Genomic DNA, 25646 nt, shown 5'->3' with positions numbered 1-25646 from the left:
TACTGCCTAACATACCACCTGGGTGGCCACATGTTACACTGGCATTCCCTCTAAGGGAAACTTGATTTTTTTTCTAATATGTAGGTAAGAAAGTGAGAAACAAACACGCTTGCTCAGAACTCCTGAAAAATTATCTGGTTGTTTCTATTGCTGGAATTATGATGTTGTGGACTGAATAAGAGAGGAGGGGAGGAGTAAAAGGACTGTTTTATCCTCCACTTTCTGTCTTTGCAGAGCCGGCTCCCCTCTGGCAATGGGAATAGCTACTTTCATTTTTCTAATACATTTCTGAACTTACAATTTGTTCTTCCCTATCCTGTGGCTAAGATATAGACATAGCTGATATAGATTTGTGACAAATACAAGTTCTATAGGTCCTTTAGGGCCTGTTGATGGATAAAAGAAGGTTAAATGAGATAGAGAATTAAACATGTTTCTAACTCTGGGGAAGTGTTCCATGGGGTAATACGGGCCAGTATACTGACCAGCATTAGCTGGTCACTCTGACCCTGTCCACTTGGCCCACCAGACTCTAGGGGAGAAACTGAAAGGAAACACTGCTAGTGCTCTCTATGACACAAAAGGATAACCAAGTAGAGGTTTTATGCATAAATTCACTAAATCTCCAAAGACAATTTTAATGACTTCTATTTCAGAAGTTGGAGGTATGACATGATATGCTTTCTGATTATGCCTTTCTGTGGGATTCTGGAACCTGTGGTAAAGATCACTGAAAGTTTGAAAACGGCATCTCTAAAATAAAATTGAGTAGCCTATGGTCATGTTTATTTGCCAAAGGCATGGTTGATGATATAAAAATATGATCTATCTCAGCTGGCTAGGCAGCATCTTAATAAATGCACTGACTCATGCTGTGATTTCAGTCACCTGAGATGAGTTTTTTGGATTAAACCCTTTTCCCCCTGATTCCAACTTATGTTTTGTCTTATCTTTACTACCTTCAGCAAATTTATGTAGACAGCCTGTGCAAATGGTGGAAGGAGGATAAAGAAACCTCTTTTGCTTTGTAAATTTGCATTTTGATTTGTGTGATATTAAAATTGTTCAGAGGTGGTTAAAATAGGGAAACATTTACCCAGAGGTAAGAACCTGAGTGAAAATGAGAAACAGCTGGGGATATCCAGCTAAATGGTTTTCTTATAAATATCCATTGGAATTATCTGCGGCAAAAGAAGACAAAGATTTAGAAGTGTGATGTACCAAAGGGCTCTAGAAATTGCTTAAAACAGATCTTTTCAGGCTAAAAGTAGAAAATAGGGAAGTGTTAAGAAGGCAATTATCACCTGTAATCTAAATATCAATTGACTACACACGTGGTAACTAATGGACTCAAACTATGAAAGTGAACTAAAGCTTCTGCAAGGAGTGAAAATAGCATATTCACTCATTTATTCAAAAATTATTTATTAAGAATCTGATATGTGACAGACACTGGGGCTTCAGTGACAAACTATAAATTGGTGAGACACAAAATAAGCAATGAAATACATGAATAAGCAAAACACCCAAAGGTTATATAGTAGGTTCTGTAGGAGAAGTAAGCAGATGTTTTGACAGAAAAAAGTTCAAAGTGGGGAATCTATTCCAGATAGGATGGTCAAGAAACACCTCTCTCAGGGTGTGACATTTCATCTGAGATCTAAGGAATAAGAAGAGCCATGGGAAAGTGGTCCAGATAGAGGTGAGAGTGGATATAAGGATCTAAGGCTAGAAAGGCTCGATGTCTTCAAAGAAATCAAAGAACAATGCAACTGAAGAAAAAGCTAGGGGGAGTACAATGGGTGAAAACCCAGACAAGAGTTAAAGCATGCAGTATCTTATAAATCAGGATAAGGAGTTTCAATTTTATTTAAGTACAACAGAAAACCATTAAGAGGTTTTAAGTAGGGAAGTGATGTGATCTGAATGGTTTTTCAAAAATATTTGTTTTGTGGAGAACTTAGAAGGAAGAAATGAGAAAGTCCTCAGACTAATTAGAATACTAACAGTAACACAGGCTAGAGATGATTGGGGCTTGGACTAGAGAGGGGCAGGGGAGGCAAAGAAGAGTGGATTGAATAGACATGTATTTCAGAGGTAGAACTAACAAATTTGAAACTGAGCAAAAACAGTTTACAGAGAAAGATGAATTAAGGATGATTCTTGGCTTGAGCAAGTGATGGTTCCATTGTAAAAACAAACAACAGCTTGTGGATAGAGTAATCAGATGATCTGGGTTTTTTGTTGTTGTTTTTTCAACAGAGGCTTTTATCGCATCTTTAAAATATCACAAGAAGGTCTTAGGAGTCATCGGGCATCTTATTGTTTCCATAGATAGACAACTCTTAGACTTTATGCATCAGCCTGCTGGACTTTTCCTTTTTCAGAAACATAGACACCATCTCCAAATCTTCTGATATTCTCATTTATAACTGTTCTGGCTTGCTGAGTCAAAATAGCTAAATTTGATACATGTTTAGTGCCGTTTCCTTCAAGATTAACTCATCATTCTGGACTCAAGATAGTGAACAAAGAATACCTTGTCTCATGCAAACCCTGCAGATGTAGTTTTCAACCAAGAAATTTCTAATTTCAACAAGAGACCCGTTCTACATAATGAGGTTGATGGGCAAGTGGCACAAATCTCATCTTGTAACAGGAGCCCAGTGTGACACCCTTGATCATGTTCTATGCATGACTATAGATAGTGTGAACAGTAACCACTTCCTTTCTATTTCCCTACTATTTGTCAATGCTGGGGTCTCTTCACTCCAAGGAGACTGAATTCTACATTGATGTGCCTGAAGTTCCTCCACAGAGTTTCTCTGGGGTCCTTGAAAATAACTGTGCGTCCTTTCAGAGTGATGTCAACATTTCCTGGAATGTCAACAGTCTGATGAGAATCATCTTTGTTCTCACAGAAGAGGTAGCAAAAATCGTAAGTGATCTGTTTTGAATGTATTATGTTTGAATTACCCTAGGGGCGATGTCAGGAAGACAGCTGATATATGTGACTGAAGCTTATAGAAGACATCTGGACAAAAGATACAAATTTGGGAGTCATCAGCATGGAGGTAAACATTATTTATGGTCATAGGACTAGGTAAGATCATCTAAGTGCCATTTGTTACCATGAGTAACATATGTGTAGAAAACCTGAAAGTCTTTTGAGAATAAAATCTGAAACTTAAAACCATTTTTGCTAAAGAAATCATCACAGAGGAGTGACCCACACTAAATTTGGGTTTTGTTTCTTGATTCACCTATGTCTAAAATTTATTCTGTTTAGTTGTACAGGCATCTTGCATTCAAAGAAACTCCCGTAATTCTATCACTGTATATACTATTTTCAAAGAATAAATTAGCATGTTAAAGACGCTGGTGATTTACATGAAGACTTCGTCAGAATAGTTAAATCTACAAAAGACAAAGAGCTGGCTGATGAAAGTGTTGACAAAGGTTAGGGTTATGTGTTGAATGACAGAAATAGCTTTCACAAAAATGCAGTTCGGAGTGATGACTTGGAATGTTAGAAATAAATGATATTAGTTACATTAAAAGTTATATATTTCTGTTGAAACAATTATTGAAACAATCTGTTGAAACAATTATTCAAGAAGATTGGGGATACATATCTATGTAATAGTTTATTGTTTTTTAATTTGTAGGTTAAAAAAAATAAAGGCTAAACTTCAATTAACCATGTGAGGTAGGTACTTAAAATAAAATGTAAATTTAAGCTGTGTGGTAATCAGTTAAAATCAGATAGACCTGAAGTGTAATCCATGGCATCACGTCCCAGGAATGTGTCTTTGGAGTCTTACTATCTATGCCACTTGTCAAATTCTCATAATAACAGTCTAGAACATAAAGAGCTTTCCTCAAACACTGTTTGAAGGGATTTTTCCCTGTTACTAAGCATATTACAAAATTATTTTAATAGTTGCACAAGGGTCCATTTACTGAAAGTTCTAAGCCATCATTTATCTATTATCCTTCTGTTGGATGTTTAGAATATTTTTCATTTTACATTATTATCATAACTTTTTATTTGTTTTGAATCTCAGTCCTTGGTATTCTGCAGAAGCTCTGCTATACATGCCCCCACCCAAGTCTATTCACTTGACCCTCTCTTACAAGATGTTTAGATAGCCTCTACTCCTTCACTCTCCTCTCATACCTCCAAGATCTCTTCTCTATTTTCCCCCTCAGTTTGTTGATCTTGCTTCCTACGCTAAAAAAAGAAAAGAGAAAAAGAAGCAAACAGAAGAAAACATTCCAAGCTGCTATGATCAAGTCACCTATTTGTATCTGTGCCTATACATTCTGTCTTCCCTTCTGTTACTTTGAATGAACAGCCTGTGTTTTCACTGAAGGACATTTCTTCCACTTGTACACCTGCTCCAACACATTGCTCCAGGAATTTTTGTCTTGGACATTATAACTTTCCCTCTTGACTAAATTATTCCAAGGGCATACAAGCATTCTGCTATTTCTCCCATCTTAAAAAAAAAAATCAGAAAACAAAATTCAGTACCACATCCTTTTTCTACCTTATCTGCTCTCCTTCAGAGGAAAACGACTAAAAGTTTTCTTTATAAGCTGTCCTCAGTTCCTTTCTTTCCATTCTCTTGAATCCTGTCCAGTTAGCATTTCACCCCATAGGCCATCAAAACTTCCCTCAAGGTTATCACTACCTCCATATTTTAAGCCAATAATAAATGCTCCATCCTCATCTTATCTAAAAGACCAGCAGTACTAATAAGGCTGAGGATGGTCTCCTTAATATACTCTCTTCACTCAGCATCCAGGTTTTCATGTGCTCTTCTTTCTCTCCCAATTTTTATAGCTTCTCCTTCTCATTCAGTTTTGCTGAGTTTACAGTATCTCATGACCTCCAAACACTGGAAAAACTCGAGCCTCAGTTCTACTCTTAAAACCTCTTGATTTTATACCATCACTGCCCTGTGATCTCATCCATGACTTTTTTTATGCTGAAAACTTTCAAATTTATATCACCAGCTCAGACCCCTCTGAACTCTACACTTAGATGTACAACTTTCTAGTAAGATATACCTGTTGGATGTAAGAATTTCAAAGACTAAACTCATGATCCGTACCTCCAAACCTGCCGTTCCCACAATTTTTCTAAAAATCAGTAAAATCAATCTTCTTAAAATCAATCAGTATATCAATACTCTGGTCTTTCCCACTTCTCAGGCCAAAAAAAAAAAAGTCATTCATGATTTGATTATTCTTTTTGCCTTTTATACTTTTCCTCTGTCAACACATTCTTTCCTTTCTACCTTCAAAATGCAGGCAGTGTCTGAACATTTTTCATTATTTCCATTACTCCTTTCCTAATACAAGCTATCACTATCACTCACTCAGATTACCATAATAACCTTCTGGTTCAGCGGTGTGCACTTTTACCCACAAGGATCAGATAGTGAGTGTTTTAGTTACTGCAGGCCATAAGGTCCTGTTGTAGCTACTTACCTCTGCCACAATGTGAAAACAGCCATCTACAGTATGCAATTTAATGAATGTAGCTGTGTTCCAATAAAACTATTTACTAAAACAGGAAGCTGGCCAGATGTGAACTATGGGCTGTAGTTTTCCAACACCTATTCTAGTTTGTCTCTCTGACTCATCTTTCTTTCCTAATATCTATTCTCAACACAAGGGCCACAGTGATCCCTTTGAAATGAAAATCAAAGCACATGATACGTCTACTTAAAACTGCTTATGCTCCCCATTTCACTCACAGGAAAAGCCAAAATTCTTAGTATGGCATACAAATTTCTAAACAATGTTTCCTCAATTTTGCTCCCTGTGATCCAGCCACATTGATCTTTCTGCTGGTCCTTGAACTTGCCACATGCATGACGGCATCTGTCCTTTCTATGTCCTGTCTGAGAACCCATGGAACTACGAAGCTCACTTTCCACCTTCTTTAGGTCCCTGATCAAACGTCACACTTTCAAGGAAGCCTTTCCTCCCTAAGAAATTACCATCACCCTCCTCCCAACATGCCCCATTCTCTTTTCCTGCTTTATTCTTTTTCCACCATTACCAGCTGCTATGCTAAAAAGTTTAATTTTTATTTGTTCCCTCCTCAGAATACGTCCCACTACAATACTGGGATATACTTGAGGATAAGTTTGTTTTAATGGTTTTCTATTTTATCCCCAGAATCTAGAACAGTTTCTGGTATACGATTTGGGACCAGTAAATAAATATTTGTTGAATGAAGCAACGTAAATGAACATGTGTAGGGCAAGAGAGAGTTCCTGACCTAGATGTACCGAAGAGAAATTACTGCATCACATGGTAGAAGTTATTTAAAACTTCAAATGTAATATGCCAAGGTTTATCTCTAATTTTTTTACATAACGTTTTGATGCCCTTTCTTCCCTCTGTCTCTGTGATGCTTAATTTTTTGTGTCAATATGATTGAACTAAGGGATGCACTGATAGCTGGTAAAACATTATTTCTGGATGTTTCAATGAGGGAGTTTCTAGAAGAGGTTAGCATTTGAATTGAACTGAACAAAGCAGATGTCCCTCCCCAATGTGGAAAGGCATCAGCCAATCCCATTGGAGGCCCATACAGGGCAAAAAGGTGGAAGAAGGGTGAACTTCCTCTCTCTCTGGTTGATCTGAGACATCCATCTTCTCTTGCCCTCCTGATTCTCAGACTTTCTGACTCAGACCACTTACACCATTGGTCTCCTAATTCTAAGGCTTCCAGACTCAGACTGAATTCCACCACTGCCTTTCCTGGGTCTCCTGTTTGCAGACAGCACATCCTGGGACCTCTTGGCCTCCTTAACTATGTGATCCAATTCCTATAATAAATCTCCTTTTATCTCTATCTACATCTATATTTACTATTGGCTCTGTTTCTCTGGAGAACCTTGACTAATATAGCCTCCAAAATGAAAATGACTTTATTTAACATGCTTTCAGTATTACCCAACTGAACTACATGTACACGGTCATATGTATACTATTTCTAGTTATACTAATCTCATATTTTTCTCCTATTATGCTCACAAACGAAACAGACAGGTCTAATATTTTACTTAGGAGCAAAGAACTTCAGAGACTACTTTAAAGCATTCTGTGTATTATAGTACTTACCCCTCTAAACTCTAATCATTATTTTCATTGTTGACAACTCCCATTAGATCAGCATGCTGTTGAGTATATCTAACTAATTTAACTAGTAATTTAGTGACTAACTTAACTGGTAAGACCCAAGATCTCCCAATTTCAGGTGTGAGAAAAGCACAGAATGAATGAATGAATAAACAGATGAATCAATGTTTAGCAGTACTGGCATCAGGGCTTGGGCTCTCTTACTTCTAGTATGGTCTTCTCTCCACTACAGCATGCTACTTTTACAGTGACTTCACAAATACTTGTTAAGAGGTAGAAAGTCCCCTAAACTTCGACTTCTAAAAACAATGACAAAAAACCAAAAGCCCTACACACCCAACTGCCATTCTAACTAGACAACAGATAATTCATGAAATGAAAAGACTAATAAAAGCAAACCACAGAATTGGTTTCACAAAGTTATTCTGAAAACAAATGCAGCAATAAATTAGTCAGTGGCTGGGTTTGAAAAGAGAACCTGGACAGAATTAAAAGGGCTGCTCCTGCATAGCACAGGGATATCAGCTCAGTGCTTTGTGACCGCCTGGAGGGGTGGGATAGGGAGGGTGGGAGGGAGGGAGACGCAAGAGGGAAGAGATATGGGGATATGAGTATACGTATAGCTGATTCACTTTGTTACACAGCAGAAACTAACACAACAATATAAAGCAATTATACTCCAATAAAGATGCTAAAAAAAAAAAAAAAGAAGAAGGGCTGGTAGATAAAATCCCTTCCATGATCCTATAATAGTAATTCTTAAATGTATTTTAGTTTTGGTTTCTGAACCCCTGGCATCAGTATCACACAGGATGCTTGTGAAGAATTCAGAGTTTGTGACCCCCAACCCAATCTCCGAATTTCTGGAGAGCTAATCCTGGAATCTGAATTTTAACTACCCCTCAGATTCTTATATACACTTTAGATTTACAGTCAGAGCCTTGCTACTCAATGTGCTCTGGAACCAGCCACAAGGACACCACTGTGGAAGGTGCTAGTGATGATGCATATTCTCAGGCCTCTCCTCAATCCTACCCAAGTCTTCATTTTAACAAGATCCCTGGGTGATATGAATGCAAATTAAAATTTAAGAAGCACTACTCTTGAGATCACCTTTCCATACGCAATGAAACATAAAGGAACTATTATTTCCCCTATTAGCTAGTCTTTCTGTACACTTTCCATTAATCGCTCTCCAATGTTACTTTAGAGCCCTACATGGAAACCAGACCATTAATTTACATAAGATAGAATTATGTAATACATAAAAACAGAATGGTCGAAGAGGAAAGGACCTTAGAGAGCACCTCTTTGAACTCCTTCATTTTACAGATGCAGAGAAATCAGACCCAGAGAGGTCATCTGGGCTCATGAAGATAACTGATGGTTAAGCCAAGAATATATTTCAGGCCCCCTGATTCTGATTTCCTGGCTAATTATATGCTGCTTCCTTCCAGAAGAATTTTACTCATAATTGGGGTTTTACTAAAAATTTGGCCTTTAACTTATACAGTTTTTTTCAAAGCAAAGTCAAATAGTTAGCAAGTAAGAAATCCACTGTTAGTCAAATGTGACATCATCAGTCATCCTAAAAAGGGGACTAATTTAAAAAAAAGGACTAGGCTCCTCTATAATCAAGAAGATTATTTTTTAATCTAATTCATTTTTCAGAATAATTACTCAAAATGAATCACTGTCAGTTTATAATAATAATCAGAGAGGAGTTAGAAAATATTGGTGATATTGCAGGGTTCAATTTCTTCCCAAGATAAGAAGATCAAATCAATCCAACAACTGGGAATTGCATTACAGCTATTTCTAAATGGAGTTTAGCTGCATCATTTTACATTCCAGGTCCTTTGGTCTCCAATGTTCAATTTTCCTGTGTGAAAAATATATGCACAGTGGATATAAGATGGTATTTTGGAACTAATTACAGCCTCTTTCAGCTTCCTAAAGGAGGCTTTCTTAGCACAAGCAAATGCCTTCCTTTATTTCTTTCTTTGCTTTTTGTCTAGTCAAAAAGGAATGACAAACAACTCAGTCCTGAATGATTCTCTTTTGAGTTGTGAAAGGGACAAATAAGAAAGGAATGCGCCAGTAAAGCAATAATACAGTGAATTTACATATTAATGATGATCCACTCACACAGGATTTGTTTCTCAAATAAACAGCCTAAGCTATTCTGCCTCTCCTAACATGTGAAATCATTTAGTATAGTGCCTAACACAGGGGTTCTAAATAAATATTACTGTTGTTTTTTATAAACCCCAGATCATAACATAAGCATTTCCCTCAAGTATTAAAGCAGATTTTTAAGGTCCAGTTAACTCTTTCAGAAGACAGAACATTACATAACTCAAAATGTAACTGTTTGTACTTAGAAACTGTGAAATAACGTTGCTCTGGACACAAACAGTTTTAACAGAGGAACCCAATTGAGTGGATTCAGAGTGTGTGCTGGGGGAAGAAAACTGTGCTGACTCATGGTCCATCTGATATTGTTTTTCTGACCAAATGCTTCATTATATAAGAATTTCTTCTTTGATATGGCCACTTGCTGTTAAAACTGCTCACCGTGACCTCAAATGTCACAAGAAGCAATGCAAGCACATTGGGTTACTATTTGTGAGACAGATGACTCAGTTAGTCTAAAATGGTTTTAGAGGAATTGATCTTGAGATAGGATTAGATAGCCAGTTGTTAATTTTTTTAGCCTAAGCCTCAGTTTCTTCTCTAACTTGAGGATACAAATATCTACTTTAGAAGGTTTTTACGGAAAGGATTAATGTAATGCTGTAGGAAAGGTTTATATCAACTGCCTGACTTAAGTGAGACACTCAATATTACTGATTTCCTTCTCCCTTTATACATGCCGGTCTGGTGACTTCTTGTCTATGTTTGTAAAAACAGTAAAAACTATAGAAGTTGGCAACCTCTGTTCAATTCAAGCCAATTTATACATACAAGAGTAGACCAGCCCTATAATGGGCAGAACTGCCACAAAGGATAGTCAGCAATCAGGATAGTACCCCCTTGATTATGTCTAGCTCTATGTATGCAAACATATTTGGAATTCAGTCAAAACAACTGACACAAGAACTTTGAATTTAAGAGTCTTAATTTCAAAGAGTAAATGAATACCAGAGCTTCTATCTTGCCCAGCAATTTTTCACATGAAAGCAATAGCTAATTACTTTCTCAGTAGAAAATATCAGACTTTGGAAGTGAAAACTACTTGTAATTTTTCAGTGGTCACCAACAGTCTCAAGTAAAACCTAGTAAAAGCAGATAAATAGGGCTTCCCTGGTGGCGCAGTGGTTGAGAGTCCGCCTGCCAATGCAGGGGACGCGGGTTCGTGCCCCGGTCCGGGAAGATCCCACATGCCGCGGAGCGGCTGCGCCTGTGAGCCATGGCCGCTGAGCCTGCGCGTCCGGAGCCTGTGCTCCGCGACGGGAGAGGCCACAGCGGTGAGAGGCCCGCGTACCGCAAAAAAAAAAAAAAAAAAAAAAAAAAGCAGATAAATAAAAGGAAATCCTACAAGACTGAATTTAGCCATATTTCTATTTTATACACATGTATTTCACTTAATTGAGCTAAGAGGATACAGTATTCAATTGACGGTTTTAGTCAATTCAGGTTTTACAACAATGATTCAGTCAAAGGTTCATACTGGCAAACTCTAGCCTACCAACCCAGTGAAATATTGAAATCTTTGGGAGTATGTTCTCAGGCTGTGTAAGCATCATGAATTTAATTCAATAAAACTTTTTTTGCTAGATTTTTCTCTGCTAATAAAAGAGCTTCAACAGGAGACACTTGATGTTTTAGCATACCACAAAAATCAAAGTATATGTTGTAGAATTAAGGACTGGGCTCTTAAGAAACACAGCAAATAGTTAAGCCACTGCATGAATGTAGTATGCATATCTATACTACACTGGACAGTCAGCAGCTTGAAAAATTAGCTACATTGTAAATAGTGGTTTGATTGTACTGTGAAAATGATCTAATTCATACTAAGAGGATAAAAAAATATATTATCATGAAAGAGAAAATCTTGGGAAGATGGGAATTGTGTCAGTTTGCTAGGGCTGTCATGACAAAATACCACAAACTGGGTGGCTTAAACAACAGAAATTTATTTCTCACAGTTTTGGAGACTGAAGTCCAAGATCAAGGTGTCAGCAGATTTGGTTTCTCCTGAGACCTCTTTTCTTGGCTTACAGATGGCAGGCCTCTTGGTGTGTCCTCACATGGCCTTTCTCTATATGTGTGCATCCCTGGTTCTCTTTCTCCTCTTATAAAGGATATCAATCATGTTGGATTAGGAGTCTACTGGTCTCATTTTAACTTAATCACCTTTGAAGGTCCTATAGCCACATATAATCACATGAATTAAGATCACCCAAACAACCTCTTTTAATTTAATTACCACTTAAAAGGCCCTATTGCTGAATATACTTACATTCTGTGGTACTGAGGGTTAGAATTTCAATATAAGAATTTGGTGGGTGTGGGAAGGGGATGGGGATAAGGGACACAATTCAGCCCATAATAGAAATATATCTGCATGTGGCCAGGTCATGGTTCCTGCTGTGAATTTTCTACTGTTAAACTGATTTCCTTTTATGAAACAGTGAATTAGGAAATTCTTGCATGTTTTGTTACATAGCTATCATTCTTATTATCACTCTTGTAGGTCTTTAGGTTAGTTATTGATAGGACACAGATGGTATATTTTGTCAGACCTTTTTACTATGACTAAGAGTTTTGTAAAAATCTTTTACTTGGAATGAAGTTAATAGCCGAGCATAAAACTAAACAACACATTTGGCATCCAAGCTTCCTTCAAAATTCTCATTGGAACAAACTGCCAGGTTCAAACAATACAGTAACTTTCTCTTTTCCCCAAGTCAAAGGATAGGATTAGAAGTGTTGTCAGAGAAAATGTAATTGTCAGTGTTATGTAAATATAGACTTTGGAGGATTCTCAGAAAGAACCCTTGGTTGGTATTTCTGTATAGATTTAACTTCTAATAAATTGTAAGTCATATTGTGAAATGTGAAACTAATGTAGAGAACAGTAAATTCATTCAATGCTCCATAATTTTGGAGCCCTAAAAGGTGAATTTCTCTAATTTCTTTTGCTACAAAGTAAAGAGTAAGCTTTAACAAACTTTTTCGGTATTTGTTTCCTTTGGAGAAAAAGTAATTTGGATGTTAGATATAACACAAACTATTTTAAATATCTGCATTATCTTGGCTGAGCAGAGCCGTAAGCCTAGTTTCATAGGAACTGATGGTCTTTCTCTAATCTTCTGTCTGATGCACTAGTTTCAGCCTGACACTATGTCTATGACTTCCTCCTATAGCCTATTAGGATGGTACAAGACACCATCTGCCCTTCTGGGTTTCCCTTCATACAAATCTGGGTTCTACCCTCTCAAAGACAAGAAGAGGGTTTCTTTGCCTTTCCCAAGATATGCTGAAAAACGTTTACTTTAATACTGCTATGTTTTACCACATATTTCATTTTCATTTCATCTCTATTTCATTCTTTTCCTAACTAGTAACAGTATTTTTTACTAAAAAAAATTAATACGAGAAAATGTTTCATTCTGAGAACACATTAAGTAACAGTAGAGATGAAGGTTAGAAGGTTTATAAAATGATCACAAATATTTCAAGACAGATAATTCATGCTGAGCATAACTCTGTAAACATCCAAATTTTTTTTTGGCCAAGGATCAGGGTAGGGAGAATCATTTTATTCTCTTATTTGTAAGTGGTCATTTAGTTGTAAGCAATAAAAACCAACCCTCCCTCCCCAAAAAAGAAAAGAAAATATTTTAGGATTCTTAGTTCACAGAATTGAAGTTTAACATTCAGTTATAAGAAGAACAGAAATCATCAGAGCAGCTCTAGAGAGTTTTATCTCTTATAAATTGAGATACAGAGAGACTGGAAATGCTACTAAAATAGGAATTTGCTAGAGATTACCAGATAATAAAGATACTGCAAAGATTTATGGCAAAAGAATGAGAAAACAAACATCCCTTAACTAAAATGCCATAAAATAATTCATTGTTTAGATCACTGGAAGCAAAAGATGGAAGAGAAGAGATTTATCCCATAGAAATAGTCCTAAAATAAGCATGGATCACCAAGATGGCACAAAGTTCTAAGATTTTCTTCTAACTTTCAAATCATACTGAATAGAAAGAAAGCTTTGGAAAAGTTAGTGGCTAAAATGGACTAACCCAGAGCTTTATCAGCATTTTTAAAAGATATGCTTTTATAAAAAAAAGAAACCACACAATAAAACATGACAAAATACAAGAAACAACATGGCCCTCAACTTGGCTTATGCCATTAAGATCCTATACATTATTCTGTATAAAGCAAAAGATGTTTTACCCAACCAACACTAATCTATTCATGTAGGAACACTGACATTAGCCAAGTATTCAAGTCCACCTACAAACTTTCACCTAATTTATTATATTTAATATTTATACAATATTATCTAACTCTATATCATATAAAAGTATACATTTATGAGAAAATATTACATAGATATATTTTATTTACAAGAAAAAGTACATAAAGTGTGACTCTGGAGAAAAATATAGAAAGGTAGAATAAATGGGCCAAAATAATTTAAAAATATAATTGAAGAACATTTTTGAAACTAGAGTTGAAATTGAATACTTAAAAGATAAAGTAAATTATATACAAATATGTTTTTATATGTTTTCTTTAGCCTCTTCCATAATAATACTCAACTTTAGAATATAGTAGAGAAATATCTAAAAAAATTTGAAAGGATGGTGGCACATCCTTTATGTATAGGCAATTTGTCTTTCAAAAATACAGTAACAAACAGGCATTCTTTAGCAAGCCTGACACTGGGAATATAGCATATATGAAAATTATATTTGATGGTAAGCTAAAAGATTAATCAAACTGAAGAATCCTAGAATGGAGATATGTGATGAACAGATTTCAGAACTATAAAGCTAATACTCAATAAAGGAGAGAATTAAGGTTTCATAACTGTAAATAAGCAGTAGGTACCTTGACAATATAAAAATAAAAGTATAATGAAACAATATACTATAGAGAAGGAGGAGAAAGAAATAAGTGAGATAATGTCCTTATAATTTTTGTCAAGAATTCAATACAGACTAAAACTGAAATATTAAGAGAAACACAATAATGAATTCATAACCTTAAGTGTCTTCATAATATTCTTTTACAAGTTGAGAAATTTCTTTAGATACTCATGTCATTTATTATAGAGAAATATTTATCAGAAATTAAGCAATTCCCTCAGTTTCATCTTATTTTCTTTTTGTAAGTACATTTACTTAATGGTTTATATAGAATCAGGAATAATGAAATCCCAGGTTTTAAAATTATTTCTATTTATATGCTTTTATATTTTCATAGAGATAAGTCTGGAACAATGTTACCCAGTTGTTAACAAATGATTATATCTCAAATACTTTGTTTTCTTTTTTTTTCGTTATCCAATGCATGGTTTGGACTGCTTTTATACAACAGTTGCATATAATCTTAACAGAAAAGTCGCCATTCTTTCCAAAAAGTGTACTTCATATGATAGCATATATAGATAGAGTATGTAAAATATCAACTCATAAAATTATAAATTGGAGGGACTCATAGTATCTATCTTAGAGGTCATATGAAGATTTATTGTAAAAACTTAGAACAGTCCCTAGCACATAGTAATCATGCAATATGCATTAGCTACACCTTCAGCTAACCACATCTATGCTAGTAGAGCTATTATTTTTACTTAAGTGAGAATCTGATAAATTATAACTTGCAAATACTACTCATATTTTTTTTCTCTTGAAAAATAGAACAATAACTACTAAGCATTATTATGGGGGTTAAAAAAATCATTACTTAAAGGCAGATGCTGGGTAGTTGTCTAGGCTAACTCTCTAAGTGATTCACTCTTTCATACCACCTCATTGTACCCATTTATAATTAAATACCTGCTGTGACTAAAATATTCTGTGAGGTACTCTAGACACAGTAGTGAACAAGAGAGATTGCAGGTAGGCATTCATTTCTCATCAATAGTAAAAATTCTGTATGGTAAATCTTATAATATAAAATTTCTAATGTCCTGATTAGCATAGTCAATATATTTCAATGTTGACTATGAAAGAATTCAAACGTTTAAACTACATTGTTATTAAGCTTATTTGCATCCATGTATAAATTAATTCTGATATAATATTCAGTCATAATTTTTTGAAAGCATCAATAAGCTTTTAATATTTAATACTGATTCAAATGAGGTTTTGACTTACATCCTCATATGTTCCATATCATTTCTTTCAGAAGACTATGAGGCTATGCTAAAGAAAAATGAGTTGTAAGGTCAAGAGATCCCCATTTCCCAACAACCAATGACTTCCCAGTAGAAACCACTACGTGTTCTTACTACAACTTAATTACTTTTTGACAAATTCTCTTAGTGTTTCATAAATTAATAAATTATTTTAATTAAGGCAATGCATTTTTTAATAAAAGGGCTTTATAATATACTGGCTCTGAAAATAATAAATTACCAAATATATAATGTCAAACACAAAAAATTCCAATAATGGACACATTCCCTATAAGTTATCTCTGTTTAATAATGAGTACACGGCTTCCCTGGTGGCGCAGTGGTTGAGAGTCCGCCTGCCGATGCAGGGGACATGGGTTCGTGCCCCGGTCCGGGAGGATACCACATGCCACGAAGCGGCTGGGCCCGTGAGCCATGGCCGCTGAGCCTGCGCGTCCGGAGCCTGTGCCCCACGACGGGAGAGGCCACAGCAGTGAGAGGCCCGCGTACCACAAAAAAAAAAAAAAGATGAGTACAAACCACTACCTAATACAGTCGTTAAGGGCCAAATTTTAAATTAGCTTAAAAATAGGGAATTTTTTAGATTAAAAGTTGAATACTTAAGCTAAATATTTGCAAATCCTCACACTTATAGTAAGAAAATTATGTTTTAGATGTTCAAGTCTTAAATATTTAATAATAGTAATTTGCCAGCTTGATACATGATTCACATAAATACTTTATTACTAGCAGTTTAGAGAAATGATGTTACTTTTGTAATTACAATTCACTTCTTTATCTTTTGATAGTGAGTGAGTTTTATTGAGTATGCTTGAAAATGTAAAATTCATAGACTAATTCTGAAATGTTATTCCAATAAAGTAAGTTCACTCTTGAGAGGAATTTTATCAGAATGATAAAGTGGTTTTAGTCAAGATGTGAATCCAAGTCATTACGGGAAAGCGATAGTCTCCTTGGTTAGCAAGGAAGGTGTTGGAATTGGGTAAACAAATAAAAACTAAAATGTTAAGTGAACAGAGAATCAGGAGCATGAAAAGCCTATAGTAGAATGTCTTATCACACCAGCTAGGTAAGAATTATAAAAACTAAACCAGGAATAAGATTGCTAAAGAGAAGTCTTAACAAAATATTCCAGCTGAGAAAAAGATGCAGCAACTAGAAAGGGAAGCAGGCAGTAGAAATTGCCTTTGAAGCAACTTTACTGCCTCCAGAAGGAAATGTTTTCATGGGTGTGGCATTTTTTTTTTACCAAAAGCATAATGTTCAGACTGGAAGAGGCTTGGCACTCTCAAACGCCTCTGCTGGGAAAACAAATAGGTAAAATTTTTCTAAGTTTCAAATACATAGCACATAAAAAATTTTCAAGCAAACATGCCAATATCATATGATCACCACAGATGTAATATTTACAATTTAATATGAATATGCAAAAAAGATTTTCCTCCAACAGTATTTTTTGAGAGAACTGATCAGAGATTATTTTAATAGAAAACCTAAATAGTCAACAAAAGGCAGTTGGCTAAATTAATTATGATAATGCTACGTAATCGTAAAAGCTCTTTTGAAAAACTCCGTAAATTGATATATATAGGGACATAGATGGCTGTCATGTATGGTGAAAAACGCAAATTGCACAACTATATGTATAATGTGAATACGTTATATATTCATATAATTATACATATACTTATACACATGTGCTTGCATATATTTGTATGCATAAATTATAGATTTTGTGTATAGATACATGTGTAGAATAGAATAAATAGCTAGATATTATCTATATGAGGGATTTTTTTTTGCATAATCAGTTTCTGTCTCAGTCAAGGTTGAGACAAGATCCAAAAGTTTTACCATTCCCCTCCAAATCATATTTATTTCATAAAGCTTCAGATAACTTTTTACTCAAGATACTGTAGAGAAAAAGAAGGGAAAACATTATGTGGAGCACAGAAAAATAATTTAATAACCCTCATGGGACATTTCTGTTCTCTTGCCAAATTCTCTTGTCATTTGTCTTCTCTCCCTCATCCTCATCTTCAATCCAGCTCTCTCTCTCTTTCCCTCATATTTCCTCCCTTTCTCTCTCTCTCTCTCTCACGCTCTCTCTCTCTCACGCTCTCTCTCTCTCTCTCTCTCTCTCTCACACACACACACACACACACACACACACACACACACACACACACACACACGCTTTCCTCCCAAGGCTCCTTATTCATCCCCTCATGTTAGTCTCTAAACCATTATTTTTTAAGCAGTTTTGCTTTTTTGCATTCTCACATTTCTAGCAACAGTGGATATAAAGAGTTCCTATTTCATAAATGGTTATCTCCCTGGGAAAAATAAAATTGCAATATAGTCTTTTGTGTATGAATACACATATGTTTTAAAAAATTATTGCATGGTATTCACCAAGCTGTTGATAATAGTTATAGTAAATTTCAGGGAGTTAGGTTCAGAACAGTTAGACTCACAATCTGTATATTCATACACGCCTGGCTTGTTCAAATACTTTGCAATAAAAATAAACTATTTTGTATATTTTGTGTAAAATGAATATTTCATTCCAATGTTTTCACTCATCTGTGTTATTCTTACAAGCTTCTATCTTGTCTTCTACCTCTAATCTTACCTCTTTCAATATACTGTTAATAGTGAAACCAGCATGATTATTTTTAAATGCAAAATTTATACTATTGCTCATTTTATACTCCTAAATGAATTGGTTTGATCTTAGGATAAAGGTCAGCTTTCTTAACAGAACTTATAGGCTTCTTATGAACTATTGTTACCTTTTTCCTCTTTAACCTCATCTATTGTCATTCTTTTGTCATATTTTTCTCTTTAGGTCTTTTAAAGGTCAATCCTTTCTTCTATGATATTTAATAATTTTTTTCATTGCTAAAATTTCTCTTTCCCTTTTCTTCCAAATCCCCCTATTCCCCACCTAACTCCTATTCAGTCTTCAGGATTATACTTAAATGTCCTTTCTTTTATTAATTCTTCCCTGAATTCACAAGTCCCAGTAAGTGCTCCTCATATATATTCTTACAGCGCAATGAATCTTTGCTCTTAACACACTTGTAACACAATACTTTTTAAAACTTCTCTATATTCTTCATTAGATACTAAGTTCCCTGAGAAAAGCCATTATATGCACTTTATTCAATGCTACATCCCAAGTGCTTGGCATGTAGGAGGTGTTAAAACAGATGTTTCAATAATAATCATTAAACCATTTGGTAAGTGAACTGAATGTCTATTCACTATTCATGTAATAAATAATATATCAGACTGGCTCTATCAGCCAAGATGGGATAGCTTGTATCAGACTAACCTTCCCATCAAAAGCAAAGGTAAACTTTGAAAAATACAAAAAAAAAAAAAAAAATATATCCTTTCAAAGCACAGAAGAGCAACTAAGATGCTCAGGATTTGAGAGACAAAGGTCTTAGAGGAAAAAAAGAAAAAATGTATTGAAGAGAGCTCTATGTTCACCACTGATTTTTCCTCAGGGCATTTTTTTTTTCTAATTTGCATTGCAGGGCATAGAGGGCAAACAGAAAGTTGTGGCTTGGAGGGTGCAGGAGTCTTACTCAGTAAGGAAGTCAAATTTGGAGTTTGAAGCTCCAATGAAGCAAGAAGGAAGGCAGGAGCTAAGATCCTCTTGGAGGTAAGGAGACAATAAAGATGAGGGTCCATTATTTTACACGGTCTCCCTCAAGGCATTTGGGGATTCCTCAACTGTACCTGCACTGAGTAAATATTTAAAAGATAGCTGCTATGAGGATAAAATGAGTTTCTGAAAATATTACAGTGTTAATGAGACAAAAGTAGAAGTTTAAAGTCCAGCAAAGAAGAAGAGTAGACCAGACACAGCAGAAGACAGAATTAGATAACTGAAAAAGTGGTGAGTAGGTGAGTAGAAAAGTATCTAGATTGAAGCAAACACATGAATAAAAAGAATGGAAAATACAGAAAAAAAGTGAGATACATGGGGCATAATAAAAATTCTTTTGAAAATTAAAAATAAGATGAAAATTTTAAAAAAGAAATATAAATATATTAATAATTGGAGTATAAAAATGGTAAGAGAGAATATGAGGCAGAATAAATATTAAAGTAGGTATTGGTCAAAATTGTAAGTACTGGCCAAATTGATAAGTCATATCGTGTCACACATAACACAAGCTCTTTGAATTCCAAACATGATTAGTTTTGTAATTTTTTTGTAACAAAAAAATTACACTCAGGTACATACATCACGGTAAAACTGCTATACACCAGTGACAAGGAGAAAAATGAGAGAGGCAAAATCAAGAAGGAAGGGATTATTGTCAAAGGGCTAACAGTGAGATGGACAGCTGGATTTTTAAAGAAAACACTGAAAGCCAAAAGACTATAGAATGACAGCTTTAAAGGACAGAAAGTAAAGAACTGTCAACCTAGATCTGTATTCAGTAAAAATATCCTTTTGAAATGAATGAAATAAAAAGTTTTAAAATAAAAACTTTTTCCATTAAAAAAACAAATTTGTATAGATGAAACTCATGAGAGGAAAAAACCTCAGAACAATTCTTCAGGGAGAAGAAATACAATTCTAGATAAAGGTATTATACAAATAAACAAAGGCTACCCAAAAGGATACATTTCCATATAAATCTAAATAAATATGGACTGTTTAAAGCAGTAATAATGATTTCAAATATATGTGGGAATGAAATGCATGAAAACAACAAAACCAAAGCAGAAAGGTATGAAGGAAAAGAAATTGCTAGAGATATTTATAACTATCATAGAAGAGGTAAAAGTATTTAAAATGTATTCTTATAAGTATGGATGTTATAATCTCTACATTCAGTAATTCATTTCTGATAAATAATACACAGTGAAATTGACACTGTTGGAGATCTGAGCCTAGGTCATAATAGTTGATACAGTTTTGCTGGTTTCTCTCTCTCTCATTTCTATCTCTATCCTCTCTATCTCTATTTCTCTAGGTACTTTCCCCAGAAATCCATGCATCATGCTGTGGGGAAGCCACATAGCCACATACCAATTCCCAATATATGTGTTTCTGTCATATTTCCAGTTGGGGTTCTAGCCGATGGGATCCTGGCATCAGTCACCAAACATATAAATCAGTGAAACTTCAGATGATTCCAGTCATCAGCATTCAAGTTGGCCCAGGTAATGTCGAGTGGAGCAAAGACAATTTATCCCACCTAGCCTTACCTAAATGGCTAATTTCTAAGGAAAATTAATGTTGTTTTTGTTTTAAGGCAATAGATGTAGATAACAGAATACCAAGTGTTGGGAAGAATATGAAAGAGCTGGAACTCTCATACACTTTTAGTGAAAATATAAATTGGTACATCCACTATGAAAACTATTTGTAATATATGCCAAAGAGTAACATAAAAAATATCCATGACCCAGTATTTCAATTTTAGCTGAATATCCAAATGAAATATATATGTATAGATATAACATACATCATGCATATATACACTGAAAGACATATTCATAGCAAAATTTTCATAGTATCTAGAAACTGGCAACAATCTAAGAGTTAGAATGAATAAATAAATTGGGGTTTATTCATACAATGTAATACACTGTAATTTATATAATACAATGCAATGTTACTATACCATAATATAAAGAACTAATGATACATTCATCAACACGATTATCTTTGCAATCATAAAAATGGAAGCTTGACATAAAGAAGTATATATGGCATGATTTAAATGTGGAAAAAAAGTGTCTGGTTAGAATCCAATTTAAAAAAAGAAAACAGAAACCATTGTAGTTATTTCATACAAAGAGCATTTAATATAGGGAATTAGATACAAAAGTAATGTAAAGCCTTAGAAAGAAATAAAAGGAAACTAGGATACTCAGAGAACAGCAAATGAAGGAAGGTGACATAAACTACCTAGACTAGAAAAAGAAAAAGAAAATTAATGTAACTGAGAGTCCAGGACTGCTATGCTGCTGGGTCTGCCTAAGGAACCACCACCATGGCTGCTACAACGGAAGCCGAAACGCTAAACAACCACTGGCACTACGGAAGCCTGCAGAAGCCCATCCATGTTGCTGCTCCGGACAGAACCAGAACCTCGAATACCCTGCCACTGAGACTGAGAGAGCGCTCACTGCTGCTGTGTGCTCAGTGACTATCTGTGTCAAGCTGCTGAGGCTGCTGGAGTGACCAAGGTCATGATTTCTCATACTACTGCTGCCCAAGCAGATAGCCAGGTACCTGTACTTGCCTATCTCAGTTACTGTTTCCTGAGACTCTACCAGGAGCAAATAAAAAGTGGTTCTCCCTTTCTTCCCTGTTTTAATAACATGTCTGATCTTCCCGTTTGAAGAATTTAACCAGAAACCTACTACTGTCAGCGAGGCCTGTTTAATCTTGCTTCTAGTTCCCTGCAGTATACATACCAGAGAGGATACAGTGCAGAATAACCATCATAGTCTATCCTGCTACACCCATTTAACCAGGGAATTTAATATAGCATTAAAGTATTGAAAAAGCCAGGAAACAAATAAAATGTGTAAAAAAAAAGACTACTCAGACATTAACATTAATAACTCAGGAAACTACTTACTACCCCTACGTCAGGAGAAGCGAAAGGGAAAATTGTGTTACCCAGTGCCCACAAGCACCATGCTCTTGAGACTGTTGGAGCTGGCAGACTGCATGTGGGGATTAAGGAAAGGGAGGATTCTGGCTCACCCAACCAAGAGGATAGAGGTGCTATTCACTGAAATATGCAATGTTAGAGAAATATAATCAAGTCTTCTTTGCAGAAAGGTAAAAGTCTATGTACCAATCCCATTGGTGCTGCAGTGGACCAGGAACCCACAAACATAGCAGAGGGGAGCATGAACAGGCAGAAAAGTTGAAGAAGGCCAACTAACAAATAACCGACACAAGGAAAATGTTTTGTTATTAAAAATATAAAAAATATTAAGCAATTAACATAAATTAGATTACTAGCAAGTCAATATTTTTGTGTTAATTTGAAATCTACAGTTATTAAAGTTTTCAGGAATATTAACAAGCATTTAAAATTATTCCAATGGCAATGTACATTTATGTACACAATAATACCAAATTCCATGCAGATTGATGAGACTAGTGTTTGCCCTAGAAATTATAAACAGAACTAATGTGGAAATTTAAATATAAACATTGCAGGTCAAGAGGTAATATGAGATACTAAATGCTTTCACTAGTTAATCTCCATGAGAGAGTAAATATCTTCAGATAATGATTTCAATCATGCTCCTGAACAAGCAGCTCTGTGATTTAAATATCTAAACTCAGCAGTTTTCCTGTTCATTTGCATTATCCAAAAAGACTTCTTTCTGCTCATAAAAGACACTTTGAAAGTAGGTCTTACTGATCTTGAATGTTTTCTAAAACTCATATTCTATGATATTGGACTCTATCTCCATCATAAGAGGTGATGAACCATGTCACCTGTATGTTCTCCACAAGCATTCATTGAAAACCTACTACCTTACTATGCTCCATGTGTTGAGGGAGGAAAAAAGGAAAAAGTGAAATTGATAAATCTTTCTGCCCAATAGGTATTTCAGTCCAGTAGATAACTGACTACTATATTTGAAAAACTCAAAGGAAACGGGAATTGTAATGTTTGTTTGTTTGTTTGTTTTTTTAAAGAAGCTGGACTTTTGGGGGGGTAGGAGTTTATTAATTTATTTTATTTATTTTTGCTGTGTTGGGTCTTTGTTTCTGTGCGAGGGCTTTCTCTAGTTGTGGCAACCGGGGGCTACTCTTCATCATGGTGCGCTGGCCTCTCACTATTGCGGCCTCTCTTGCTGTGGAGCACAGGCTCCAAACGCGCAGGCTCAGTAGTTGTGGCTCATGGGCCTAGTTGCTCTGCGGCATGTGGGATCCTCCCAGACCAGGGCTCGAACCCGTGTCCCCTGCATTAGCAGGCAGATTCTTAACCACTGTGCCACTAGGGAAGCCCCAGGAATTGTAATGTTTAAAGAAGAGTAATGCTAAATGAGCCTGGGGAGATATATCACACCCAGTCATTCACGGCTAAGGGAGCAATATCAAAGAGTTTGGTCTTTATCTTAAGAAAGATAGGATGATATTAAAGAATATTTAATGATGTAGTGTCAAGATCAAATAACTGTGCTTTGAAGGATCACTTTAGCTGCTATGCAGAGAATGGATTCAATGATGTTACTGCAGTGGTTAAGCAGAGAGACACTGGTGGAACTGACATGGACAAAGTGTTATGGGAAAGGAGAGTGGTAGGCAGATTTGAGACATTTAGTGAGTAAAATCAATATAAAGTGTTTATGGATTGGATGTGGAGAGTGGTGAAAAGGAAAGGAGGCACTGACTATAATGCCAAGGAATAAGACTGGCAAGAATGAATGAACACTGATACCAAACACTAGAGCAAAACACCTCATATCCTTTCATATTTGACTCTCATCCTCACTGCGACACCAGAAGGGGTTTCTCAAAGGCCCTTAATCATATTCTGTCTCCAAAACCAACAGTTATTCCTTGGTTTTCTTTCTTGGTGTTCTCTGAGCTATTAATAGGTACTCTTGGTTTCTCATATTTCTTTGGTCTGATTGTTCCCAATATTGAGTTTTCTTGGAGGATTTACTCTTAGCCAAATCTTTGGCCATGTTTCCTGTTTTCATTGATGGTAACACTAACCCCCCGCCCCAAGTACTGTAGTCAAAACCTTAGACTTGTTTTAACTCCTTTCTCTCCTGTCAAATTGGTTGACAAGTCCTATTGATTTTTACATCTAAAGTATCTCTCTAATTTTCTCATACTCTTCATTACATACCTCCATGTCTATAGCACTTTTCTCCTCACTGTTCCCACCAACTCAAAATCTATCCCTCTCCATTTCAGTTTATACATGGTTGACATATTAACTGTAGATATCGTCTTAATTTTCTGTTCAAAAAGATTTAGTTTCTCTGAGAACAAATTCTCTACACCATCACCTACTATACAATGTTCTTTTTTCATCAGCTACTAACTTACATTCCAATCTCGATGGCAACTACCCACTATACTAGCCATTCTAAGATTTACCAGTCCATATAAGACAGTATTATTTATGTTTTAACAAGTACATACACATATACCCATGAAAATACTAGTTCCATCCATGAACTGAAATCTATGACTTAGGAAGAGAGGTGAAAGGGAGACATATTTTGTTGTTGAATCATTCATGTTTTGTACTGTGTAGTATATAATACGTCTTAAAAATATTCAAGTCATCTTTTCAGAATATAAAAATGCAATGGTGTCATTTTATTTCAATAGGCATAATATTTAAAGGACAAATTTAACCTTCAACAATATTCATACAGTGAAATTATACCTGCCTTTGCAAATAAAATCAAGTTACCTTAAACCCAAAGAATTTTGTGCTAAGCAGTCTTGGGAACCACAGAGAAAATATGTGATCTTGGCATTTCTTGGAAATATTCCACCTTAGAAAAGCTAAGCCAATATCATCCATTTAGCTTACTCCTAAATTTTAAACTGGACCCAAGATTTATATTTATATGTAATTAGTGTACACTTAACATAAAAAGTGAGCAGTAGAGTGAGATAACTACCTGCCATGCCAACCTATTTCCTTTTTGCTCTGTCAACATTTCTTCTGTTTTATTTTTTTAGATAACATTTCAGTTTTCCTCTGGAAAATCAACTGTTTTCTTTTTTAGTCTGTGTAGTCTGAGATGAGTTGATCCTAGCTGTCTCGGGTGTATGAGTTTACCCAACAGGGAAACCAAGAATCAGTCAGTGAACTTGACTGTGATCAATTCACAGATGGGCAGAATGTGCCAACGAATCCGTTCCTGGGCTTTTGCTGCAATGTTTAAGAAGCACTCCTTCTGTGTTATTAAGCAAGTAGACTATAAGCTTAGAATTGCCCATTTCTTAACTGGGTTGTTTGGGTTTTTTTTTTTTTTTGAGATTCAATTGTATGAGCTGTTTATATATTTTGGATATTAGCCCCTTGTTGGTCATATCATTTGCAGATATTTT

General features: G+C 35.4%; 1 pseudogene; it reads right to left on the bottom strand.

Annotated features, from left to right (window-relative positions):
- Positions 1-2352: 2352 nt before the first annotated feature.
- On the bottom strand, positions 2353-24429 carry LOC113618583 (60S ribosomal protein L9 pseudogene; annotated as a pseudogene).
- Between the last annotated feature and the right edge of the window lie 1217 nt (positions 24430-25646).

The sequence above is a fragment of the Aethalodelphis obliquidens genome, unplaced genomic scaffold (genome assembly GCF_003676395.1).
Source record: "Aethalodelphis obliquidens isolate GAN/ISIS:26980383/991018 unplaced genomic scaffold, ASM367639v1 scaffold5, whole genome shotgun sequence".
NCBI classification, from domain to species: domain Eukaryota; kingdom Metazoa; phylum Chordata; class Mammalia; order Artiodactyla; family Delphinidae; genus Aethalodelphis; species Aethalodelphis obliquidens.
The sequence above is the reverse complement of the archived record's forward strand: the minus strand, read 5'-3'. Positions and strand labels throughout refer to the sequence as shown.